Here is a 26,354-nt window from a genome sequence, read left to right on the forward strand (position 1 = left end):
AATCATTTGCACATCATTTTCTTCTTGATTAGGCCAACTTTACCCTGTTCAAATGTTGCAGATGTTGTATCACAGCCACTCCATGCAGGTATGCGAAAAGAGAAGATGTAATTATGATGTTACAATAGGACCTACGTGCCCAATAATGTCATCAATTTTCCAATACTCAAATGTTTCCCAACTTCTGAAGGAAAATATATACTTGCTATGTTCTGGTGCACCATGCAGGAGGAGATGAACATCAGTGTCATCAGCTACAATGCACTTTACTTCATTCAATTGCAAATCGAAGTGCACATTGAACAATCAGTGTGTCAGCATCCAAATTACCTGGCCATCATCTCTCAGATATTGGACAATCAATTGATGTTCGTTCTTTTTACTTGTAAGAAAACTTCCTGACTTTTGTATGCTTCCATAAATTCACTTGACTGAATATCTACACCTGTAAATACCACTTTAACATATGGTACAGCTCAACTATAACTTCATCATATCACGCGTGAACTTAATGACACTGAACTACAAATTCGTAATAAGTACATAGTTACTATACATAGTTATGTAATAAGTAATTGTAATGTAATTAATGTATAGCTGTACATTTCTGGCTGTGGGCAAAGGGTTGCCACATACCTTTGATGCAGGTTTTCCTGCTTCAAAAAGCATCATAAATAAATAAAATAAAACATGCATGATTCCACACCACGTTAGTACGCGGCTCACGTCTGTGTACTCACCTCACTTCTAGTGGAAGTACGCACGCAGAGCAGAAGGTCTCGTTGAAACATGCAAATATTCTCGTGGAAATACCCAATACTCTCGTGGAGTATACAGTGGAAAACCAGTAAACCATGCAGTGAAATGTACGCAAGATACGCATACCACAATTTAATAGCTAGTACTCATTTAATCTTTGTACGTATAACGTACAGTAGCGGACAAAAAATGTTCTCGTTCCACCAGCGTTTAACGTTTTGCACAACACCTCCCATTCAGGGCATAGCATTACGTTCTTGGCTAACGTTTACCAAGTGCATTATAATGGCTAGCTAATTCATGTGTCTGCATTCCTACTGTACGTGTGATTAACTAATAGAGTCTTCGAGAGCACCATTCAGTGGGACTGGCCTGCCAGAAAAGGCTTCTAGCTACGTACACAGAAGACAAGGCTACCAAAGACGTGATATGTCAAGCTGGACTGAAAGCCAACATCCATACAGTGTACAAGCATAACATAATACATTATAAATATAATTTGTATAGTATATTTTTAACTTTCCAGGTTGTCTAATATATTAGGGTCCGCAATGTGAAACGTCGACCTCCGAGAATTAACAACCAAACCACCCACAAATGTTAGGCTAGGTACCACTTAGAAAATTCCAGAATGGCATTATTTTTCATTAACGTCTTGTCGTGCAAATCGGCAAATGTGTTTACAAATTACGAAAATTTTTGCTATATCTTCAAGGAAATGTCTTTTCAAGCTACAATACGCACTCTCAACCTTTCTTACTAACTGTACTCTAAACTAAAACCATTAGTGGCTGCATTGTCTGGAGCAATTTCCAGCCGCAGCATTGCGAAAACAAAATTTCAGACTCGAAAAAAGTTTTGATGCCGCTGGAGCACACAGTAGCGATGTCAAAGTAACCCTCCCAGGTCAAACTGGTTTGGCATGGGTCCAACTACTACCACACCTAATATCATCGAATTCCAAAATTGTTTGCCATCTGGCTGAGCTCAACGGCTGTGAAAAGTTCGTAAAAAATGCCTATTTTATTCACTAACAGGAACTTTTGTTAGCCAGATGTGTAAGATTACTTCTCAAAAGCTTGCTAGACCCATAGCCAATAGCCTTCATTCATAGGGTTGGTCTGGCGGCTCTTCTAGCGACCTAAAAATCCACCAAATGCGGATATCGATGAATTTTGCCGATATTAACCAATTTACACCGTGTTAAACAAATCTTGCACACCACACATGATGCATTACCACTCTAAAGTCATGCTGCATCCTTGTTTAGTAGTATTCGTCCATATAGTGGCACTGATGTTTCTTTTATTGGGGCTAAAATCCATTAAAATGCCCATCTCACCATTTGTCGGCAGTTGCAGAAGTCAAACATACTGGTATATGCCCCTCTACATCCTTGCTGTACCATTCAATTCCATCCGCCGGTCTGTGTAGGCAGCTTTCTAGTCTCTTGGAAATGTCAAAGCATGCCAATTGAGTGGAAACCATCAATACCATTTATCACAGCTGCTTATTTTATTTCATTGATTCCATGCACGGTTGATGAAGGAAAACCAGCAGAATTGCAACAGAGCACAAACGGTGTTAGTCTAGCTCCAAATATTGCACTATATATATCTTTATACAAATGATTACCGAAATGCAAATGATTAGCAAAAACCACAATCGAAATTTCCATTCGTGTGGAGTACCAAAGGCTGGATATTTAGAACTAGACCATAGGGTACGGAGAATATAAGTTATTGTCTATGACTAGACTAAGGGTTATGTAATATTTCGCTGGTTTATAAAATTAGCAGGAAGTGGTATGGATGGTTGCGCCCAATTGGCGTGCTCTGACATTTCCAAGAGTCTGAAGAAAGATGCTTACACAGACCCGCAAAGGTGATTGAATGGTCCAACAAGGATGTAGAGGTAAACCTGCATGTTTGACTTGTAAAACTTCCTAAAACTGACGACAAATGGTGAGATAGGCATTTTGATGGATTTTGGTCCTGATAAGAGAGCCGCCAGTGCCACCCTATGGACGAATATAACTTAATAAGAATGCAGCATGAGTTTAGAGAGGCAAAGTATCATGTTTGGTGTGCAAGATTTGTTTAACGCGGTGTAAATTGATCGATATCGGCAAAATTCGTTGATATTGGCATTAAGGTTGAATTTTGAGGTTTCTAGAATAGCTGCCAGACCAACCTTATAAATGAAGGCTACTAGCTATGGGTCTAGCAAGCGTTTGAGAAGTAAACTAGCACATCTGGCTAGCAAAAGTTCCTGTAAGTGAATAAAATTGGCATTTTGACGAATTCTTGGCTTTCGTCGAGCTCAGCCAGATGGCAAACAATTTTGGAATTCGATGATATTTGGTGTGGTAGTTGGACTCATGCCAGGGTAGTTTGACCTGGGAGGGTTACTTTGACATGGTTGCTGTGTGCTCCAGCGGCATCGAAACTTTTTTCGAGTCCGAAATTATGCTTTCCCGATGTTGCGGCTGGAAATTGCTCCAGGAAATGCAGCCACTGATGGTTTTAATTTAGAGTACAGTTAGTAAGAAAGGTTGAGAGTGCGTATTGTAGCTTGAAAAATCATTTCCTTGAAGATATAGCAAAAAATCTCGTAATTTGTAAAGATATTTGCCGATTTGCATGGCAAGGTGTTAATGAAAAAATAATGTCAATCTGGCATTTTCTAAGTGGTAACAAGCCTTGCATTTGTGGGTGGTTTGGTTGTTGATTCTCGGAGGTCGAAATTTTACGTTGTGGACCCTATCTATATGAGCGATTTGCGCCGAGCGAGTTGGCAATGACAGGCGCTACTTAAGTTTGGACCAAGAACGTACTACTTACATACTAGACTATCAACAAAGTTGTATAAGATACAGAATAAGTAAAGCTAACCTGGAGAAGCCCAAGAATGAGCCGTTCTGTCCGAGCTCTGATTCAGGCAGCTGAATGGGGGGTTTAAACAGTAAGTACGTAGACTACTACAATTTACTGAAATCAGCAGATAACCATAGTTTCAAGAGATCGGGTAATGTGAAGTGTGTAGCTACTGATATGAGCTGAGCTACGAACAAGGAACTGTTCTGAGATACTAAATTTATAATAGGTGATGCATACAAATAGTATTATTCTACATAAAAATAAAGGCTTTGTTCTCTGCTTTTATCGTCTTCATCAACGTCAGTAGCTAGCCAGTTGACTCTGGCGCTGCTGCTGGCAAAGTAAGTTGTGGTTATCTAGCTGGATAAAAAGAAATGGACACACATGGGTAAGAAACAAGTATAATATGTAGGCCACACCGTGCGCCTGTAATAAGGTATAGGCTACAGTTACGTAGTTAAATTAATTAATAACAATAATTATAATACTCTTTGCTACTGCCTAAACCACCATAGTACTGCTGTAGTGTAACAAAGGATGTAATTCTTTTTGCTAGTGTTGTGCTTCGTTTTTGCCAGCATTCTTTCAGCGTTTTTGTTTTGTTTGGCATTCCTCAAGCGTTTCCCAAGCATTGTGTTAGCTAATGCCATAGCTACAGTAACAATAACTCACGAAATATGTAGCCACGCAACTGATGTCTCAGCCGTGGAAGGTATCTCGCGAGTTGACAGCATACAATGTAATATCACTGAAGTTTGAGTGGATCAAGACACATGATGGTGTGTCATGCGGCCCAAGAAGCCGGTGCGCACACCGTGGGTATATTGACAGGAAGAAAGAAAACGTCATTTTCACACTTTTGTATCTCGGTGATCCCTTATCCGATTGGAACCAAATTTGCTACAGAGTTGCTCGCCAGCCAGGGGAGTCTACATACCAAATTTGAAGGAAATCACTCCAGCCATTTCCGAGATACGACGTGCCAAAGTTTCGATTTTTTTTCTTCGTGTTTTTGCACACTTGAAAAAATTGCTATAAAACGCAAACGAGTGTTCCGATCGCCTTGAAATTTGGCACACAGAAAGGGAGCCAAAGGCAAATCCTAGCATCAACTTTAGTACAAATCCGATGAATGGTTCAGGAGTTATGACCGATTATTCGCGTAAAACAAGATCGATGTGTTGTTTATTTTTTATTTATTTATTAATGCTTTATAGTACACACATACAAGCATGAGCTTAGGTACACACACAGATACAAGAATTGACAATACACATGGTGTACTAAAGGTCTGTAGGCTTGTTCCTACAGCCAAAAGTAGTAATTATATAATAATAAAAGAACACATGATAAATTGTCTAAAACAGTGTGTAGTTAATCGAGAAATGATCAGTAACACACCGACTACAGGGACAGTGGTAGTGCAGTGTATGGGGGTTGAGGGGGTCAAAGTTATGAATGAAATGATTCCAGAAGTGGAACTTGACTCTGTTCCTGATAGTGTCAATAGACAGATTAATGTCAATTAATGGAAGTGCATTCCATAAGCGACAGATCCTTACAAAGTAAAAGTGTCGTTGCTTTTTAGTGGTGGAGGGATTGTGATGCAATTTGAAGCCTCCTGATCTGGCACTGGTAGAGAAGGAAATGGAATGGTGAATGTTGAAACTACTGGTTGGATTTTTGATAGATTTGATGAAAAACATGATGTCTGAAAGTTCAAAGGTGTACATTAATGGGAGAAGCTCTAGTTTGAGAAGTCTAGTTTTATAGTCGGAAATGTAATCGTTCAAAATATACTTTGTGGCTCGTCTCTGAAGATATTCTAGGTTACTGATGTCTTTCACTAAATATGGATGCCAGATAGGGGAGCAGTACATGAGCTGAGACCTGATTAGAGATACGTATAGCTTAACTTTAGTCAGTGGTGGTATAGATGAATTGAAGGTTCTTCGTACAAGACCCAATGTCTTATAAGCTTTACTTAAGATAATGTCATGATGAGTTTTCCATTCAAGATATTCACTTAATGTAACTCCGAGATCTTTATGTGATTGTTTAGTAATGATTACGTTACCACTAATAGTATATGATGTAGGAGACTTCCGGTTAAAAGATAAATGGAAGCTTTTGTCACGCCTACAAGTGTAAACCGCTTCATGGAATAAGTAGAAATTGCTATGTAAATGAAGTAACCATTGTAGAAGTGCCTTTTGGTGGTTTGAAAGGAATCGCAAAGTCCACGGAAATATAACGTAAAACCCAACCTGTGTCACAATAACGCGATCGATTTTTATGAATAAAAGGTATTAGTTTTTACGTCTATAGTAAGCCACCATTGTTCGACCACCATAGGTTTGGACGCGATTTTTCTTTAAACCAGCAAAGAAAATTTCTGCTCTTGCTATGCCTTTGGAGAGGTCTAGGCCATAAACTCTTGCATGCAAAATTTCAGACCTGCAGCTATCTTAGTCTGGCTGCAGGGGCTGCAAAACTAACCTGTCTGAATGTTCTCAAATCTCGGACAAAAATATGTATTATCGATTGAGGGGCACTGCTCGTAATGCTTGAAGCTGATCAGGTCTTTCTGTGCTTGATATGAAAGAGCAACTCTTATACTCTCCAAATATATGCAGATATTAGGCTTAGTCCTTATTGGCAATGAATTACAAAGCTCCAAAGTCACCTCTGTCGTGTAATCTTAAATTCAGCCACATGTGAAGCTCATGCAAATCAAATAGTTACCTATATCGAATTAAAGCTATTTTTATGAACATTGAGAGCATCAGCTACCGTTCAATAGTAAATAGATACATGCACGATGACCGCACCTTGATTTATTCCCGAATAGCTACATTGCATTTATGCTTCTTTGGCAGTAGCAGCCTAGCTACTGCACCCAGCACACATATACACAATCCAAATCTACTTAAATGGGGTTTTGACTATCCCCTGTATTAAAAATGTCAAAAGTTTCTCTTCAAAATGCCTTTCAACATTTCTAAATGTAAAATACTACATATAGGTCAGTTTAATCCAAGATATTGTTATAAGATGGATGGGATGGACATTGTTAAGGTAAATGAGGAAAAGGATTTGGGGGTGTTGATTGATTGCAATCTCAAGTTTCATAGTCAGTATTCGACAGTGGTTAACAAAGCTAATAGACTTCTTGGCCTTATTAAACAGACCTTTTCAGATATTTCTGTAGATTCATTTACATGTTTATACAAATCAATAGTACCTCCTACTTTAGAATATGGTACCTTGGTTTGGGGACCTTACTATAAAACAGACATCCAAAAATTAGAAAAAATCCAGTGGAAGGCAACTAGAATGATCAAATCTATAAGAAATCTTGACTACGAGGAACGATTGAAAGTACTTAACTTGCCATCATTACATTATAGACATTATAGAGGTGACATGATTGCTGTCTACAATGTGCTACATGATAAGTATGATATAGACTATTCAGATTTTTTTACTATTTCACCAATTACCCATACCAGAGGTCATACATTTAAGCTATTTAAATATTTTTCAAGAACAGATGCAAGGAAATATTCTTTACAAGACGAGTTGTTGAACCATGGAATAATTTACCCCAAGAAGTAGCATGTGCAGCATCAGTTGATGGTTTTAAGAAATTGATTGACCAGTATTCATCTAACACTATGTATAAATGTATGTAATTAGTCTACTTGTACTTTTTTATCTGTTGATCAGGTGTAACAGGCTGTTTAGCCTTATAAATTACCTGTAATAAATAATAATAATAATAATAATAATAATAAAATGTCCAGGACATTAGCCAGATCGAAATACTCTAATAGAGCAGTTAATTACTCTAATAACGATCAACCAATTTATTATCACATGTAATCAGGTTTTAAGCCTTGTAATCAACGAAATTCACATATAATAGTCTTATTGAAGTGAATATTCCTGGGCATGGCCCTCAGATTTTCTGACTGCTCCAATTGTAAAATAGGTGACTGTTCTATTAGAGTGTTTTGATCTGGCTAATGTCCTAGACATTTTGGAGAGAAACTTTTGATATTTTAAAGACAAGGGTTAGTAAAAATCCCATTAAGTGGATTTGGATTGTGTATATGTGTGCTGGGTGCAGTAACTAGGCTGCTACTGCTAAAGAAGCATAAATGCAATGTAGCTATTCGGGAATAAATCAAGGTGCGGTCATTGTGCATGTATCTATTTACTATTGAACAGTAGCTGATGCTCTCAATGTTCATAAAAATATCTTTGAATTCGATATAGGTAACTATTTGATTTGCACGAGCTTCACATGTGGCTGAATTTAAGATTGCACGACAGAAGTGACTTCGGAGCTTTGTAATTCATTGCCAATAAGGACTAAGCCAAATATCTACATATATTTGGAGAGTATAAGAGCTGCTCTTTCATATCAAGCACAGAAAGACCTGATCAGCTTCAAGCATTACGAGCAGTGCCCCTCAACCGATAATACATTTTTGTCCGAGAATTGAGAACATTCGGACAGGTCACTTTTGTAGCTCCTGCAGCCAGACTAAGAAAGCTGCAGGTCTGAAATTTTGCATGCAAGAGTTTATGGTCTAGACCTCTCCAAAGGCATAGCAAGAGCAGAAATGTTCTTTGCAGGTTTAAAGAAAAATCACTTCCAAACCTATGGTGGTCGAACATTGGTGGCTTACTCTACTAGGCAAACCGCTGGAGCAATGAGCTGAAAATCGGTGTATGGCTGAAATAATCTTCATAGAAAGTCCTTGCAATAGTACAGAAGGATCGGGTTACAAACCACTGATTTATGATTCGAAAGCCAACTCCGTGTAGCAAATGCGAGATAGAGATACTCTAATAGAACAGTCACCCTAATAGAGCATTCAGCTAATTTATTTACTCCATTATAGAATTCTATTACATTTATTCTGTAGGGAGTTCAGTTGCAAACAGTTAATCTTATAGACAGTTCAGCAAGAAACAAGTCACCCTATAGAGAGTTCAGCTACAAATATATTACAAGTCACGCTGAAGAGATTTCAGCTATAAACAAGTCATGCACCCTGTAGAGAGTTCAGCTACAAACAATTCACTCTGTAGAAATTCTGCTACAAACAAGTCTTCATGCAGAGAGTTTAACAACCAAAATCCACTATGTAAAGACTTCAGCTTTACTAACAAGTTACTCTGTAGAAGGATCAGCTAGAAATAAGAGAGAGCTCAGCTAGAAAACGTCACCTTGTAGAGAGTTCAGCTACCAATAAATCACATTGTAGACAGATCAGATAGAAGAAGCTACCTTGTAGAGGGTTCAGCTGTGAAGTGATCACCCGGAGAGAGTTCAGCTAGAAAATAATCACCCTGAAGAGAGTTCAGCTACAAAGAAACCATCCTGTAGAGAGATCAGCTAGAAACAAGTCACCTGTAGTGACATCAGCTACAAAGAAACCATCCTGTAGAGAGTTCAGTTACAAGCAAATCACCCTGCGGAGAGTTTGGCTACAAAAAATCACCATGTAGAGTATTCAGCTACAAACAAATCACCTTGTAGAGTGTACAACTAGGCACAAGTCACCCAGTAGAGAGATCAGCTACAAGAAGTTACATTGTAGAGAGATCAACTGGAAGAAATCACCTTGCAGAGAGTTCAACTACAAAGAAACCATCCTGTAGAGAGTTCAGCTGCAAACAAATCATCCTGTTGGAAATTCAGCTACAAACAAATCACCCTGTAGAGAGATCAGCTAGAAGAAGTCACCGTGTAGAGAGTTCGGCTACAAAAAACCACCCTGTACAGAGTTCAGCTGCGAACAAGTCACCCTGTAGAGAGATCAGGTACAAAGAAACAATCCTGTAGAGAGTTCAGCTACAAACAAATCACCCTGTAGACAGTTCAGCTACAAAAAGATCACTGTGTAGATAATTCAGCTATAAGAAGTCACCTTGTAGAGAGTTCAGCTGCAAACAAACCACCCTGTAGAGAATTCAGCTACAAATAAATCGCCCTGTAGAAAGATCAGCTAGAAGAAGTTGCGTTGTAGAGAATTCAGCTACAAAGAAACCATCATGTAGAGAGTTCAGCTACAAACAAGTCACCGTGTAGAAAGATCAGCTAGAAGAAGTTACCTTGTAGAGAATTCAGCTACAAAGAAACCATCAAGTTGAAAGTTCAGCTACAAACAAGTCACCCTGTAAAGAGATCAGCTGGAAAAAGTTACCCTGTAGAGAATTCAGCTACAAAGAAACCATCATGTAGAGAGTTCAGCTACAAACAAATCACCCTGTAGAGAGATCAGCTACAAAAAAGTTACCCTGTAGAGATATCAGCTAGATACAAGTTACCTTATAGGGATGAGCTACAAACAAATCACCCCGTAAAAATATGTGTTGGAAACAAATCACCATGTAGAGAGTTCAGCTAGAAACAAGTCACCCTGAAAAGAGTTCAGTTACAAACAATGGGAGTTTCAGCTAAAGTTCAGTTATGTATAAGAAGTCACCTTATTACCTACAGTATGATTTTCTTTCATTGTTAAAATAATATACAAATATTTTTAATCAGACAAAAAACTGTAGACAACATTTCTTCCTTTGTTCCACAGTTCCTGCAGAAAAGAAAAAAAAAAAAGTTAGAAGGAAGCACCAAAGCCAGTTAATGGCTGGCTTTGTGGCTTGCAGTACAAAAAGAAGTGATATCTAAACCAAAACAGCCAAGCTGTAAAAAGAGTGCGGACCCCAAAAAGGCCAGGATGAAAAAAGATGTGAAATCCAAGGTGGCGGCCAAGAAATGGCTGTGATGGTAGGTTAATGGCAAAAATTTTAATTACGACAATTCAGGTGAATTTGGTGCCGAATCCTAGTGGAGGAGGCAATGCAAATTCACCTGAGTTGTCGTAATTAAAATTTTTGCTACTGACCTACCATCACAGCCATTTCTTGGCCGCCACCTTGGATTTCACATCTTTTTTCATCCTGGCCTTTTTGGGGGCCGCACTCTTTTTTTACAGCTTGGCTGTTTTGGTTTAGATATATGCTACGTGGAAATTATATTTTAATGAGTGGTTAGTTACATTTCCACACAAAATCATGCGTACTATCATGCGTGGGGTACCGTGCATGTGTGAAGTTATAGTTGAGCTGTACCGTACCTGGGGATGCTGACAGCCCTACACACTGATTGTGCACATGGGGATTCTGACATACTGATGGTCCAATGCGCACTTCAGTTTTGCAATTGAAGGAAGTAGAGTGAATGTTGTAGCTGATGACAACAATGAAGTTCTTGTGCTACTGGTGCATGCTGGAAGCAGAACATGACAAGTAGGTATCTCTTTTCATTCAGAGGTTGTAAAACATTGAAGATTTGGAAAAATGATGACACTATTGGGCACACATGTAGGTCCTCTTTTCACATGCCTGGGGTGGCTGTGATACAACATCTCCACCATTTGAACAGGGTAAGTCGGCCTAATCAGCAATCAAATGATGTACAAATGATTGAAAAGTTAGTGACCCTATTTTGGAAAACCATACATCTAGGCACATGCAAAATTTGTGGGAATTCTCAATTGAAAATTCAGTGATTTTTTTTAAATTAATTTTTTTACATATTCTGATAAAGCAACTATTAAAGCCTTCTTGCTGTGAAATTTCACACCCATAGCTTCTTTTATCTAGGAGATATACCGAATTATATCAGACCATGTAGTAGTTTCAAAATGCGTGGGACAACAATTAACTTACAAATTGGGTGATTTGTTCATTCCCAAAACCAAACATTTTCCTGTCTTTACACAATATTACAAGTGATTTAATTGAGAAAAAGCACAAAGAACACATGATTAAACTCTCAAGAATCTCTTTTCATTAATTTTAGATTGTAAGAATGGTCAACAAAGTGATTTGTCATCAATTTGTCACATCTGATCACTATTCAGTTCTATAAACTGATAATGAAAAGTTAGTTTGTAATGTATTAGACAGTAAATTGGCCATATCTTTGGAATGCTTTAACGTATTGTCACAAAATTTTCACACAAGGTAGATAACCACTTAGTGCTTCATTGTAGCTATAAAAAACAAAATTGGCCAATGTGCCCAGATGTATGGTTTTCCAAAATAGGGTCACTGTCTGTTAATGATGGATTGTACATTGCTACAATTGCACATGTTGAAAAAGTTGGAGTTTGATGGGAATCGGTCTAAGGAGTCTCAGGTATACAAAATGAAGTACATGGAAATGGTGGCATCAGAAAGTTATTACACATGCGAGTTGTGAAAGTGTGCTAACCCTTGCAGTTGGATGGAGTTTTGAGGATCAATGGTTTTAGCTGATGCCAGAAGTTATTCATTGGAAGGAACTTAATATGGGGCTGGAAACTAGACGGATTAAGGCTGCAACCGATGATGATAGACATCGGACCAGTTCCAGAGATCTTATATATTTGTACAATACAAATGCAAGCTTTCCACTGCAAATCCATGTGGTAGCAATATTATGCTTTTGCTGCAAACATGGATTATTAGTGTGTTGCAAAATGCGTGGGAGAGAGTTGTAGAAGTGCTAAGCAAACCGTTGCTTATAAAAATAATATTTTAAGGATAACACATTTTTGTTGGTCACAAATGACCAGATTTGCAAAAATGGGTTTGCAAATACATCCGATTGAGAACTCACAACTTAGTGTTCAAATTGAATATCAACCTGAAATTTTCTCCAACTAATAAGTGATGCTGGTGCTCACTACTGATCAAATCGCAAGTCATTAATATTTTCTTATCCGAAGTTATGAGTTGTCAAAGTTGGTAAATTGGATATGTGTGGAGATCCACTTTCCTGAATCCAGTCACATATGCCTCAATACTAAATTAGCTATAAAAAAGTTTTCCCAAGGCAGATTTTAGAGGATTTTGGATATGTTATTCTATGAAAAATTTGCTTTCTAATGATACCAAAATCAGCTTTCTTTGGATTTTTTCCAGGTTCACCCCCTTTTCAGTTACATCTACTGGACTACTAGCAATCGTTTTGTATTTAGGAAATAATGTACGTATGTTTGATTGCTTACTAATAGTGTAGCACTATTCATTGTTTTCTGCCAAACAAAGCTAACAAAACTAAATATTGCATTTTAGTCATTATACACCTGTTACAGCACGTAGGCTACATGTAGATTATTTCACCTTGCTTCAGTTACCAGCCCATTAATGCACTGCATTTATTGTTACAAAGTAAGGAACATGCTGTGTGGTTCTGTGCACAACCAACATAGTAGAGTACAAACAAAGATTAGAATGAAATTACAGGGTTAAATAATCAGCTAGTAAAATGATACAAGGTTATGGATGAGATGACAACTTCAGGTAGTGCAGTTCAGTTTTAAATTATGGAGGGGAAAATAAACACAAGCAAGAGTCTATTCTCATGATTGTTTGTTGCAGTTTCATATGGTCTCATGTTGATAGATGCTATATCCACATCAATATCAATACTGTATATAAGTTGCCTGTTGAGTAATGCTTTAAAACCTACAAAATTAATTCCTTTTGCTCTAGCAGTGCCTACAAGTTATTCAAACCAATTATGTTGGTTGCATGCTTTATTTGAGCATTTTATAATAAGCATAAGGATATGGTGGCTGGTATGTTAGGGTATAATAATGATTCCTAACAGAGTATATATCTCAATCTTTCTGTTGTAACAATAACCACACCAAAAACACCTTCACTGTAAAAAAAGGCGCGCCCAAGAAACTACAAGTACCTGGAACCCAATGTAAAAAAACAAAAAGAAAAAAACAGCTCAGCTGAAGTGAAAAGTAACTGGTAACTTAAAGAGCTGATGTCTAAAGTGGCCAAGAATACAATTACTAAAGTTTAATCCATGCAAGAACACCTTGGCTATAAAACAGGTGTGTACATGAAAGTAACTGGCAACTGAAATGGCTGATATTTGAGGCGGCCAAGAATGAATGGTCATATACAACTAATTCAAAAATTTAACACTGAACCTTTATAATTCAGCTGTGTTCTATATTCACTCTTGGTGCATCGTAAAGTAATTTCTTTTAACTCTAATTGGCTGGTAATTTGGCCACCTTTTTTAATATTCAGTATAATAGAGCAAAAAAAGGCGGCCAAATTACCAGCCAATTAGAGTTAAAAGAAATTACTTTACGATGCAGCAAGAGTGAATATAGAACACAGCTGGTTCAGTGTTAAATTTTTGAATTAGTTGTATATGACCATTCATTCTTGGCCGCTTCAGATATCAGCCATTTCAGTTGCCAGTCACTTTCATGTACACATCTGTTTTATAGCCAAGGTGTTCTTGCATGGATTAAACTTTAGTAATTGTATTCTTGGCCACTTCAGATATCAGCTCTTTAAGTTACCAGTTACTTTTCACTTCAGCTGAGCTGTTTTTTTCTTTTTGTTATTTACATTGGGTTCCAGGTACTTGTAGTTTCTTGGGCGCACCTTTTTTACAGCGAAGGTGTTTTTGGGGTGGATATCACTCATTTTTGTCAGTGATCAAGACACACGGTAGTGTGTCGTGCGGCCCAAGAAGCCGGCGCGCCACACCGTGAGTATATTGACAGGAAGAACGAAAACATCATTTTCACACCTTTGTATCTCGGTGATCACATATCTGATTGGAACCAAATTTGCTACACAGTTGCCCGCCAGCCAGGGGAGTCTACATTCCAAATTTGAAGGAAATCGCTCCAGCCATTTCCGAGATACGAGCTGCCAAAGTTTCGTTTTTTTTTCTTCGTTTTTTTTTTCTTCTTCGTCTTTTCGCACACTTGCAAAAATTGCTATAACAAGCAAACGCGTACTCCGATCGCCTTGAAATTTGGCACACAGAAAGGGAGTCCATAGGCGAATCCTAGCATCAAATTTGGTACAAATCCGATGAATGGTTCAGGAGTTATGACCGATTATTCGCGTAAAACAAGATCGATTTGTTGTCACGCCTACAGGGTAAACCGCTTCATGGAATGAGTTGAAAATTGCTATGTAGATGGAGTAACCATCGTAGGAGTGCCTTTTGGTGGTTTGAAAGGAATCGAGATAAAGACCACGGAGATATGACACAAAACCCAACCTGTGTCACAATTACGCGATCGATTTTTATGAATAAAAAAGTATTCGTTTTCACGCCTACTAGGCAAACCGCTTAGAGCAATGAGCTGAAAATCGGTGTATAGCTGGAATAATTATCATAGAAAGTCCTTGCAGTAGTACAGAAGAATCGGATTACAAACCACTGAGTTATGATTCGAAAGCCAACTCCGTGTAGCAAATGCGAGATCGAGATACTCTAATAGAACAGTCACCCTAATAGAGCATTCGGCTAATTTATTTACTCCATTATAGAATTTGATTACATCACAAGTTATTCTGTAGGGAGTTCAGCTGCAAACAGTTAATCTTATAGACAGTTCAGCAAGAAGACAGTCACCATGTGGAGAGTTAAGCAAATATATCACTATAGAGATTCAGAACATTACAAGTCACACTGAAGAAAGTTCAGCTATAAACAAGTCATGCACTGTGTAGAGAATTCAGCTACAATTCAGTCACTCTCTAGAGAATTCAGCTACACAGAATTCAGCTACACACAAGTCACTGTGGAGAGAGTTCAGCTACAAACAAATTACCCTTTAGAGTGATCAGCTACAAACAAAACACTTTGCAGGGTGTTCAGCTGCAACAAATCAACCTTTAGAGCGATCAGCAATGAACAAATCAACACAAATCTACCTGTAGAGAGATCAGCTAGAAACAAATCACCCTGAAGAGAGTTCAGCTACAAAAAATCACCCTGTAGAGACATCAGCTAGAAACTAGACACAATGTAAGGAGTTCAGCTACAAGCAATCACCCTGTAGAGAGTTCAGCTAAAACAAATCAACCTGCAGAGAGATCAGCTACAAACAAATCACCTTATAGAGAGTTCAGCTACAAACAGATTACCTGTAGAGAGATCGGCTACAAACAAATCAACCTGCGGAGAGATCAGCTACACACAAATCAACTTGTAGAGAGATCAGCTACAAACAAATCACCCTGTAGAGAGATCAGCTAGAAACTACACACAATGTAAGGAGTTCAGCTACAAACAAATCACCCTGTAGAGAGATCAGCTACAAACTAGACACAAAGTAAGGAGTTCAGCTACAAGCAAATTACCCTGTAGAGAGTTCATCTACAAACAAATAAACCTGTAGAGCAATCAGCTAGAAACAAATCACCCTGAAGAGAGGTCAGCTACAAAAAATCACCCTGTAGAGAGATCAGCTAGAAACAAATCACCCTGAAGAGAGGTCAGCTACAAAAAATCACCCTGTAGAGAGATCAGCTACAAACAAATTTCCCTGTAGAGAGATCGGCTACAAACAAATCAACCTGCAGAGAGATCAGCTATACACACAAATCAACTTGTAGAGAGTTCAGCTACAAACAAATTACCCTGTAGAGAGATCGGCTACAAACAAATCAGCCTGTAGAGAGTTCAGCTAAAACAAATCAACCTGCAGAGAGATCAACTACAAACAAATCACCTTATAGAGAGTTCAGCTACAAACAAATTACCCTATAGAGAGATCGGCTACAAACAAATCAACCTGCAGAGAGATCAGCTACACACAAATCAACTTGTAGAGAGATCAATTACAAACAAATCACCCTGTAGAGAGATCAGCTAGAAACTACACACAATGTAAGGAGTTCAGCTACAAATAAATCACCCTGTAGAGAGTTCAGCTAAAACAAATCAACCTGCAGAGAGATCAGCTACAAACAAATCACCTTTTAGACAGTTCAGCTACAAATAAATTACCTTGTAGAGAGATCGGCTACAAACAAATCAACCTGCAGAGAGATCAGCTACACACAATTCAACTTGTAGAGAGATCAGCTACAAACAAATCACCCTGTAGAGAGATCAGCTAGAAACTAGACACAATGTAAGGAGTTCAGCTGCAAGCAAATCACCGTGTAGAGAGTTCAGCTACAAACAAACCAACCTGTAGAGCGATCAGCTAGAAACAAATCACCCTGAAGAGAGGTCAGCTACAAAAAATCACCCTGTAGAGATATCAGCTAGAAACAAATTACCCTGAAGAAAGGTCAGCTACAAAAAATCACCTTGTAGAGAGATCAACTACAAACAAAACATTTTGCAGAGAGTTCAGCTACAAACAAATCAACCTTTAGAGCGATCAGCAACAAACAAATCAACCTGTAGAGAGATCATCTAGAAACAAATCAACCTGCAGAGTGATCAGCTACAAACAAATCAGCTTGTAGAGAGATCAGTTACACACAAATCAACCTGTACAGAGATAAGCTAAAAACAAATCAGAGTTCAGCTAAAACAAATCAATCTGCAGAGAGATTAGCTACATACAAATCACCTTATAGATAGTTCAGCTACAAACAAATTACCTTGTAGAGAGATTGGCTACAAACAAATCACCCTGCAGAGAGATCAGCTACACACAATCAACTTGTATAGAGATCAGCTACAAACAAATCACCCTGTAGAGAGATCAGCTACAAACTAGACACAAAGTAAGGAGTTCAGCTACAAGCAAGTTCCCTGTAGAGAGTTCATCTACAAGCAAATCAACCTGCAGAGCAATCAGCTAGAAACACATCACCCTGAAGAGAGGTCAGCTACAAAAAATCACCCTGTAGAGAGATCAGCTAGAAACAAATCACCCTGAAGAGAGGTCAGCTACAAACAAAACACTTTGCAGAGAATTCAGCTACAAACAAATCAGCTTGTAGAGAGATCAGTTACACACAACTCAACCTGTAGAGAGATAAGCTAGAAACAAATCACCCTGTAGGAAGTTCAGCTACAAGCAAAACACCCTGTAGAGAGTTCAGCAACAAAGAAACCACCATGTAGAGAGTTCAGCTGCAAACAAATCACTTTATAGAGAGTTCAGCTACAAACAAATCACTCTGTAGAGAGATCAGCTAGAAACTGGACACAATGTAAGGAGTTCAGCTACAAGTAAATCACCCTTTAGTGAGTTCAGCTACAAACAAATCAACCTGCAGTGAGATCACCTACAAAAAAGCACCTTGTACAGAGTTCAGCTACAAACAAATTACCCTGTAGAGAGATCGGCTACAAACAAATCAACCAGTAGAAAGATCAGCTACACACAAATCAACTTGTAGAGAGATCAGCTACAAACAAATCACCCTGTAAAGAGATCAGCTAGAAACTAGACACAACGTAGAGAGTTCAGCTAAAACAAATCAACCTGCAGAGAGATCAGCTACAAATAAATCACTTTATAGACAGTTCAGCTACAAACAAATTACCTTGTAGAGAGTTCGGCTGCAAATTAATCAACCTGCAGAGAGATCAGCTACACACAAATCAACTTGTAGAGAGATCAGCTACAAACAAATCACCCTGTAGAGAGATCAGCTAGAAACTAGATACAATGCAAGGAGTTCAGCTACAAGCAAAATCACCCTTTAGTGAGTTCAGCTACAAACAAATCAACCTGCAGTGAGATCACCCACAAAAACGCACTTGTCAGTTACAAACAAATCACCCTGTAGAGAGATCAGGTAGAAGAATTCACCTTGTAGAGAGTTCAGCAACAAAGAAATCACCATGTAGACAGTTCAGCTGAAAACAAAACACCCAGTAAAAAGATCAGCTAGAAGAAGTTACCTTGTAGAGAGTTCAGTTACAAAGAAACCATCATATAGAGAGTTCAGCTACAGAGAAATTACCCCGTAGAGAGTTCAGCTAGAAGAAGTCACCCTGTAAAGAGTTTAGCTACAAAGAAACCATCATGTACAGAGTTCAGCTACAAACAAATTACCCTGTATAGAGATCAGCTAGAAGAAGTCACCTTATAGAGAGTTCAGCTACAAAGAAACCATCATGTAGAGAGTTCGGCTACAAAGACACCACCATGTAGAGAGTTTAGCAGCAAACAAATCACCTGTAGGGAGTTCAGCTAGAAACAAAATACCCTGTAGAGAGACCAGCTAGAAGAGATTACCTTGTAGAGAGTTCAGCTACAAAGAAACCATCCTGTATATAGTTCAGCTACATTTCAAGTCACCCAGTAGAGAGATCAGCTGCAAAAAAAATCCTGTGGGGAATAATGGGTATGTAATAAATATATATATATAATTTGTATAATTACTAATAAAATCAAAAATAATTGAAGTAATAAAATTCTTCTTTAAGTTCTTTTCTTCTTCCTGTGGTAAAGAAAAAAACACATGGGTTAAAAAAGCCCCAAAGCCAGCCATAGGCCGGCTTTGCAGTATATAAATACAAAAAGAAGTGATATCTAATCAAAAACAGCCAAGCTGTAAAAAAAGGTGCGGCCCCCAAAAAGGCCATGGTGAAAAAAGATGTGAAATCCAAGGTGGCGGCCAAGAAATGGCTGTGATGGTAGGTTAATGGTTACATTTTAATAACGACAATTCAGGTGAATTTTGTGCCGCTTGGTCTTGGCACCAAATTCACCTGAATTGTTATTAAAATGTAACCATTAACCTACCATCACAGCCATTTCTTGGCCGCCACCTTGGATTTCACATCTTTTTTCACCATGGCCTTTTGGGGGCCGCACCTTTTTTTACAGCTTGGCTGTTTTTGATTAGATAGACTCTACATTTGGTTTAAAAGGAAATTTTTTTGGAAATGAGCAATTAACACTAATGCAGAATATTATCTTGGAGAGTCAGTAAAATCCATACATAATAATGATTGTTTCATAACACCGTAAATTCGGAAGTATGAATTTACGGTGTAGTATGACTGTTCTATTAGAGTAAACCTATCTTTACTGCATGCATGTGACGAATATATCCCATATCTGTGCATGTTAAATGCTTCAGACACCTAATTAAACTTGCAAGTGCCTAATTAGTTCACAGTTGCTACACAGTTATAAATATATTTGCAATTGTTATCATCATAATCATTTATCATGTTATAACCATTTTTTAATATTTTTGTCACAACTTCAGGATTGAAGCAGCAGAGAAAGGAATGGAGGACTCAATCATAAAGACTCGGGGAGATGGAATAGCACTGCCATGGAAAATGCCAGCACTAACCCCTCAAGGATGTCACAGAGCAGTATCGATACAACCACTCCAACCAGTGTATAAGACCAGAGCCTCAATCATCACCTTTTGACTAAAATTTTTATACATGATGAAGCAATTAAAACAAAATAGTTGTAGTGCTTATACTTTCCTGAGGGAGCATGCCCCCAGAGTCCCAGACTCCCTTGCCTGTTCAGTAAAATAATAGGATTAAGCCTTACTACCACTTTCACCTTTATTCTTGACCCGGATGTACATATCAGCAACATAATACAGTAGCTGTAGATAATGCTAGTTAATTCCCCTAGGCAGACCTATAAGGGTGGGAATTTTTCCCTACTATCACAGTAGTTCTTCTCGCAGTTCTTTGCCTGGCCATCATCAACTGCTATCAAAACATTAGTCTCGTCCCCCAAACCCTTCCTCAAGCATGCTTATCACACAAAAATAACTTAGTTTAGCAGTGCACAAACAATTATTGATAGCTTACACTATATTAAAGTAAACTTACCGCATTATTCAACCATTTATATCACCAGAATCCACCGGATTAACAACTAACACGTGATCTATTTAGGGGAAATCTCATGGAAAGTCCCTAATTACCTTAAGTGGACACTTGTGATACGTGGTTTTAAATTGAATGGTTTAAGAATGTAACTGGATGATGAGGCGTACTTTAATCAGCTCGACTTTAATGAGAAACTCGAACCCCTCGTGAGAACAACATAGCTTGAGCAACGCTTGAAGAAGTAAGAGTCAAGAATACTGAGGTACTCTATGATATATGCCGGTCTTGAATGCTAACGAAACGAGGAGTGAAGTTTGCGCAACGTGTCACATTGCCACACACTGATTCACCGTGTTTGTGCGATAGGGTTTTTGGACCTGTCCACCAAATGTTGAAATGAAATTTATTCCACCACATGTTGAAAGGAAATTCATTCCAACTTGTCAAGTTATTGATATACTCATTGTTGGGGTCCACAGGGACATCGATGATCATTTACCAGTCAGCTGTAAGTAATGTCACAACAGAAGGAAAGGAACCATTTCCATACCCCTTATGGCATACTGATTTTCCAGGTCAGTTTATGTACACTCAACCACAGAAATGTAGAACTTTGGTTGCAGGTGAAAAATAAACACTTTTTTACTCAGTTACAAGAGATTCACCAAGCTGGGATAAAATGTTGAAGTGAATGTCATTAGTACCAACTTGTTCATCAGGTATTGGACAATTCCAAGTGTCCAGATTATGCAGTTGTCCTCATGTTCAAGTTTACACATTTAGGCAAGTTCCACAACATCTTATAATCTGTTACTATATCAGTGTGGAATAATGCTTATATAATATTTTTCATATTCCAGGCTTTAGGTATATTGTATTTAACACCTGCTTGTTGGTTGTTGCAGGCCATCTGGTCATACTGGTTTATCCACTAGCAGTTGAATGTGATCATGGTACATACGTAAGTTGAGACCATGCAAGAACAAAGATACAGGTGTCATGAATTTCAGGTCAGTTAACGTTCAGAGGAATTGTATTATTGCAATTGTTCTTTTTGTAGTTATCAATTATCAGTGACCAGTTTGTGATAGCGTACTTTTGTTTGACTAATGACCTAATGTTCTGGTTTACATGCTTACCCAACAGTTATGTTACTCATTTAACCTGCATATGGGATATATTTTTAAACCAGGCACATGCCCACAGCCGGCCTTTGGCCGGCTGTGGGTGTGCGTCTGGTTTACTGAAATTGTTTTCGTAAAAGTGTGTGTGTGTACCTATCTACCTATCTACCTATCTACCTATCTACCTATGTTTGTCCGTACGCACCTACGTGAGCAAAATCGTTTAATAACGGTAAAAGCAGCTTTTACGTAAGAAGAAAAAGTAAAATGAAGTCTGTATTAAACTTCTGCACAGGTGAACTTTGCTCTGAGGTGGTTTCTTTTCGGCAGACTGAAATACGGGTGTGGTGACTTTCCTCAGATTACCTTCCTCTTGAGGTTTTCAGGCATTTAGCAACTGAAAAACAACGGTGCAGGCCTCGTACACTGCCAGGAATAGCCTATCGCTTCGAGTTGAAAGGGGGCGTATCCCTTACGTACGCGAACGAAAATGAAGAGCAGCTTTGAGGCTTTGTCGAGAGAATTTGTGGGAAAAACACGTTAGTCACACTATAAAATAGTTTAGAAAATAGTTTTGTGCATAATATTTGGTAAAAGCGGTTTGTGTAACAAACGCTTCCTTAGCAGTGCATAGCAATGTAATTGAACGAATTACGAATATTTCATGAATTACAAAATACGAGAATTAGCTAATAATATTATTGCACAATCCAAAACTACCCTATTGTAAAGTAGTAATACATAGTTAGTTAATTCATAGTAGTATGTACTGTCTATAGTTAATTCCAGATGAGTTAAGCTAGCTGCATGGCGCCTGGTTTTTAGAAGTAGCACAACATCAACTTGTTTAAGTTCATTTTGATTATCCATCCTTTATTGGTACAGCCTGGCATATTGATTTTTGCACATTCTTTTTTTTAATTCAGTGCCTGCTGGATTGATTCGTCAGATATCGAAACAGGTGTCTTTGATGTTGCGACCAATGTTCCAGGTCAGTTTGCATGTGTGTTTAATTTAAGGATGACTTCAGTGCCTGCTTATTCTTTTACAGGTCTCGGTATCGAGTGTATCGGGCATAGTGTTGATGGGTTCAAACAAATATCCAGTGTAGACTGTAGTGGCATCAAGGGTGTTAATTTCCAGGCCAGTTTACATGTTGTGATGCTAGTGATTTTTTCCTAGTACCCAGATTTTAAGTGTATTGTATTTAATGCCCACCTGATATGTTTTTAAATTATGGTATATCAGTGTAGACAGTGCAACAGTAAGCCTTCTGTGTTGTAGTAACTATTTGTTTCATAATTAAGCTGTTGTCCCGGAATGGCACAATTTTTGGGCAACCAGTGTGAAGTTCAGTGGTACAAACATTGTATTATGACTAAGTTGTGATAGCGTACTTTTGTTTGACTAATGTCCTAATGTTCAGGTTTGACATGCTTACCCAACAGTTATGTTATTCATTCATTTAGCCTGGGATATAATTTTTGTTCATTTTGATTATCCATGCTATTATTAATACAGCCCGGCATATTGATTTTTTGTACATTCTCTTTTAATTCAGTGCCTGCTGGATTGTGTCATCAGATATCGAAACAAGTGTTTTTGGTGTTGCGACCGATGTTCCAGGTCAGTTGCATGAGTGTTTAATTTGAGGTTAACTTCAGTGCCTGCTTATTCTTTTACAGGTCTCAGTATCGTCATGCTGACATACAAGAAATCATCACTATTGTTGGAACTATTTTTAGTCAATTAAGTCTTGATGTGATGTTGATTAATGTTGTTACACATTGTTGTATGTTTACCATATGGCAAGAAATTTTCATGGCCATCATGAAATTTGAATATTGTGTAAGTTGTGTGGAACAACCCCAACTCATACATGGTCACTGGCAAACCACAAACCACATTCGAGCCAAAACACCACATTCGAGCAATCCATTACAAAATTTTGTTGCACCATTTGTGTGTGCATAATACTTAATGAAAGTCACAACACAAGCTACATGGTACACACTACATAGCGGTGGTAACCACTAAAGGCCTGTTACCTTTTGTGTTCACCTTACCGGCCTTTGTGGTTAATCTATTAAAAATTACATGTAAATAGAGAATTGAAGAGTATGCTTAAAGCAGCAATGCATGAGATGGAAAACCATGCGTGAGACAACAATCCAATGAGTGTGTCTCACGTGTATTGTGTGAGAGTTTAGGTGTCTGGACAACTGGCGATTTATAAACGCTCGCATGGGGTGTGGCACTAAATGGAATTTAAAAGATTTCTGCTTAAAACGCCATCCCTAGGGAACTTATGGTTCAGCATGCTGTCACAACTTGTTTATCATACATTAGAGTTAGTGTCCACGTCGTGTCTTTAAAAGTTATTGTAGGAATTAGAGGTTTGATTGAAGAAAATACGCGTATAGGCAAACCAGGATGGGATAATGTCAGTGCTAGATGGACTATACAAACACGGCTATGTTGGCTGGTATAACGTGACAGTAGTTGTAATGTAAGGTAGAGAAATAAAGTGAAATACGCCTATCTTTTTATTTTGCAATGGTTACTTTTTTACTTTAGCGAGGTCGCAAGAAAACTATGATGACAACTCCTAAAGATTTTTTTATCACGTAACGCAATACAAATCTATTGAGAGATGTTGCATAATCTAGGACTAATATTGCAAAACCGGCCCTACATGTAAATAACTCACAGTAGTAGCCGCGCGTCTTTTAATCGGGCGTGCGCTTTGTAGTTTCTTGGCCGCGCGACTCACTACCGTGAGTCTTGATACTGGATGTCCAATTATTTTGATCATATATGTTCCGTTCCAAAAATGGATGGAAATGGTGGACCTATTATCATCCACTTTTGGAAGGTTTTTAATATTACTCCAAAAGTGGATTGAAATGACGCATTCCCCTATATAGTGACCAAAATGAGTAATAATGATCCATATTTGGATTGTTTTAGCCTTCCACTTTTGGATGATTATTCTATCATAAAACAATCATCCATATCTGGATTGTTCTAGCCTTCCACTTTTGGATGATTCTTTTCTCTTAAAACAATCATCTATAACTGGATGGTTTTAGTCTTCCACTTTTGGATGATTCTTTCATCATAAAACAATCATCCATATCTGGATTGTTTTAGCCTTCCACTTTTGGATGATTCTTTTCTCGTACATCAATCATCCATACCTGGATGATTTTAGTCTTCCTGTTTTGGATGATTCTTTCATCGTAGAACAATCATCCATATCTGGATTGTTCTAGTCCCCCCTTCCCCTTATCAACCCAAAAGTAGACATACAGAGGTCACCAAAACTTTTCTTCAAAATTTGTCTTATACTCATGCTTCGCATGAAAAGGTAGCTTCACAAAAGACTCTAAATGCTGCTGATACTATCATTTTCTAGCTTCACAAACAAGAAAAACATTTAATTTAGTGGGGATAAAAGTTTAAACAAGTAGAATAGGGATTGGACATATGATTTAAAAAAAAAACAGAGTAATCAAGAAGTACTCATATAGTACAGTAGTACTATAGGGATCATGGAGGCTAGGGATTTCTTGCCCCAAAATATCACCCAAAACCCTTAATATTTAGTTTCTGACATCTAGGCAGTATTGGTTAGGCATAGGCAAGCTCAAAAATGTCTTCAGATCGCCAAAAAGCCACCATTTCCTTCCATTTTTGGAACGGAACATACCTCATTTTGATAGCAGCAATCAAATTATTACACTACATAAATATTCCAGCATATGTAGTTCCAAGCCATTACGTACTAAACCAAAGATGAAATCTATGCAATAAAGTACCCCTCAGCAATGTACTTGAAAGACATATCAGGAGAAGAGAATTTTTAGAATCACAACAGAGTATGGGACTGTAAACTCCTTGTAGCTAGGGACTACAAATGCTAGACTGATAATTTACTAGTGCGAAGTTTTAGATGCATTTCCTGGTTTACCAAAGTAACAAATTACATAAGTCATATTGGAAATTTCAACAGAAGTAAAACTCACCAGTAACTACAAAAACAGTGATGGTCTCACTATCACTTCCAATAGGATTAGTCACAGTACATGTGTATGTTCCATTATCACTTGCAGTAACATTGCTGATGGTATACTGAGTTTGGAATTCTGCACTAGAAGTGTCATGATTTACTGTAGTCAAAATAGGAGTTGTTGATACCAGAGACCCATCCTTCATCCACGTGGATGTGTCTGGGGGAGAACTGCGTGAGGTACAGGACAATGTGAGGGAATCACCAACAGCAACAGCTTCAGTAGATGATGATGGAGGGTCTATTATTGGAGCAGCTGTGTAGAGAGATGAAAGACGGTTAACAATGAGGTGATGAGGTACATATCAAGTGACTCACTTCTTCCACTAAGGTACAAACCCACTCTTGTGGTCTGTACTATCATTGAACTGTTCATCATCATACATGAGTAAACACCTTCCTCATCAGGTGATAATGATCCACATGGATATAAGTTGAATACTCCTGGAAATCTCCTGCTATTTGCTGAACGTTGTTGGAATACAGAACCACAAGTGTCTCCAACAGATACTGTAGCTCCATTATAGATCCAGTCACCAAGATCTAAATTACTCTGACTAAAAGTTGGTCCCAGTCCACTAACACAACGTAACAACACACCAAAGTTATCAAGTGTAAATGGTTCAGTAAGAAATGAGTAGTCAGGAAGTTGATTATTGCTAATCAAATCAGTTGCTGGAGTACTATCAGCTGTTGTTAATGTCACTGCAATACCTAACAAGTGTTACCACATACTGTAGTAATGACATGTTGCTATACATACAACATTGAGCACAAAGCAAAGTGTAAGTTTGTATTCACATACATTGTAATTTTCATAACAACTACTCAACTTAAGTTGGTCACAGTGAATATGACAATATAAAACTGCATAGATAAATAAAAGATCGAAAAGT

General features: G+C 38.1%; 2 long non-coding RNA genes across 2 annotated transcripts in view; one reads left to right on the plus strand and one right to left on the minus strand.

The window, feature by feature from the left end:
- Positions 1-26,354, minus strand: part of LOC136255526 (uncharacterized) — a 298,310-nt gene that overhangs the window by 66,527 nt on the left and 205,429 nt on the right. The gene's annotated exons all lie outside the window — the stretch shown is intronic.
- Positions 22,452-23,269, plus strand: LOC136256992 (uncharacterized). Its single transcript, XR_010701753.1, has 3 exons — positions 22,452-22,529; positions 22,948-23,012; positions 23,072-23,269. It is a non-coding gene; the product is annotated as an uncharacterized lncRNA (long non-coding RNA).

The sequence above is a fragment of the Dysidea avara genome, chromosome 5, assembly GCF_963678975.1.
Source record: "Dysidea avara chromosome 5, odDysAvar1.4, whole genome shotgun sequence".
NCBI lineage: Eukaryota > Metazoa > Porifera > Demospongiae > Dictyoceratida > Dysideidae > Dysidea > Dysidea avara.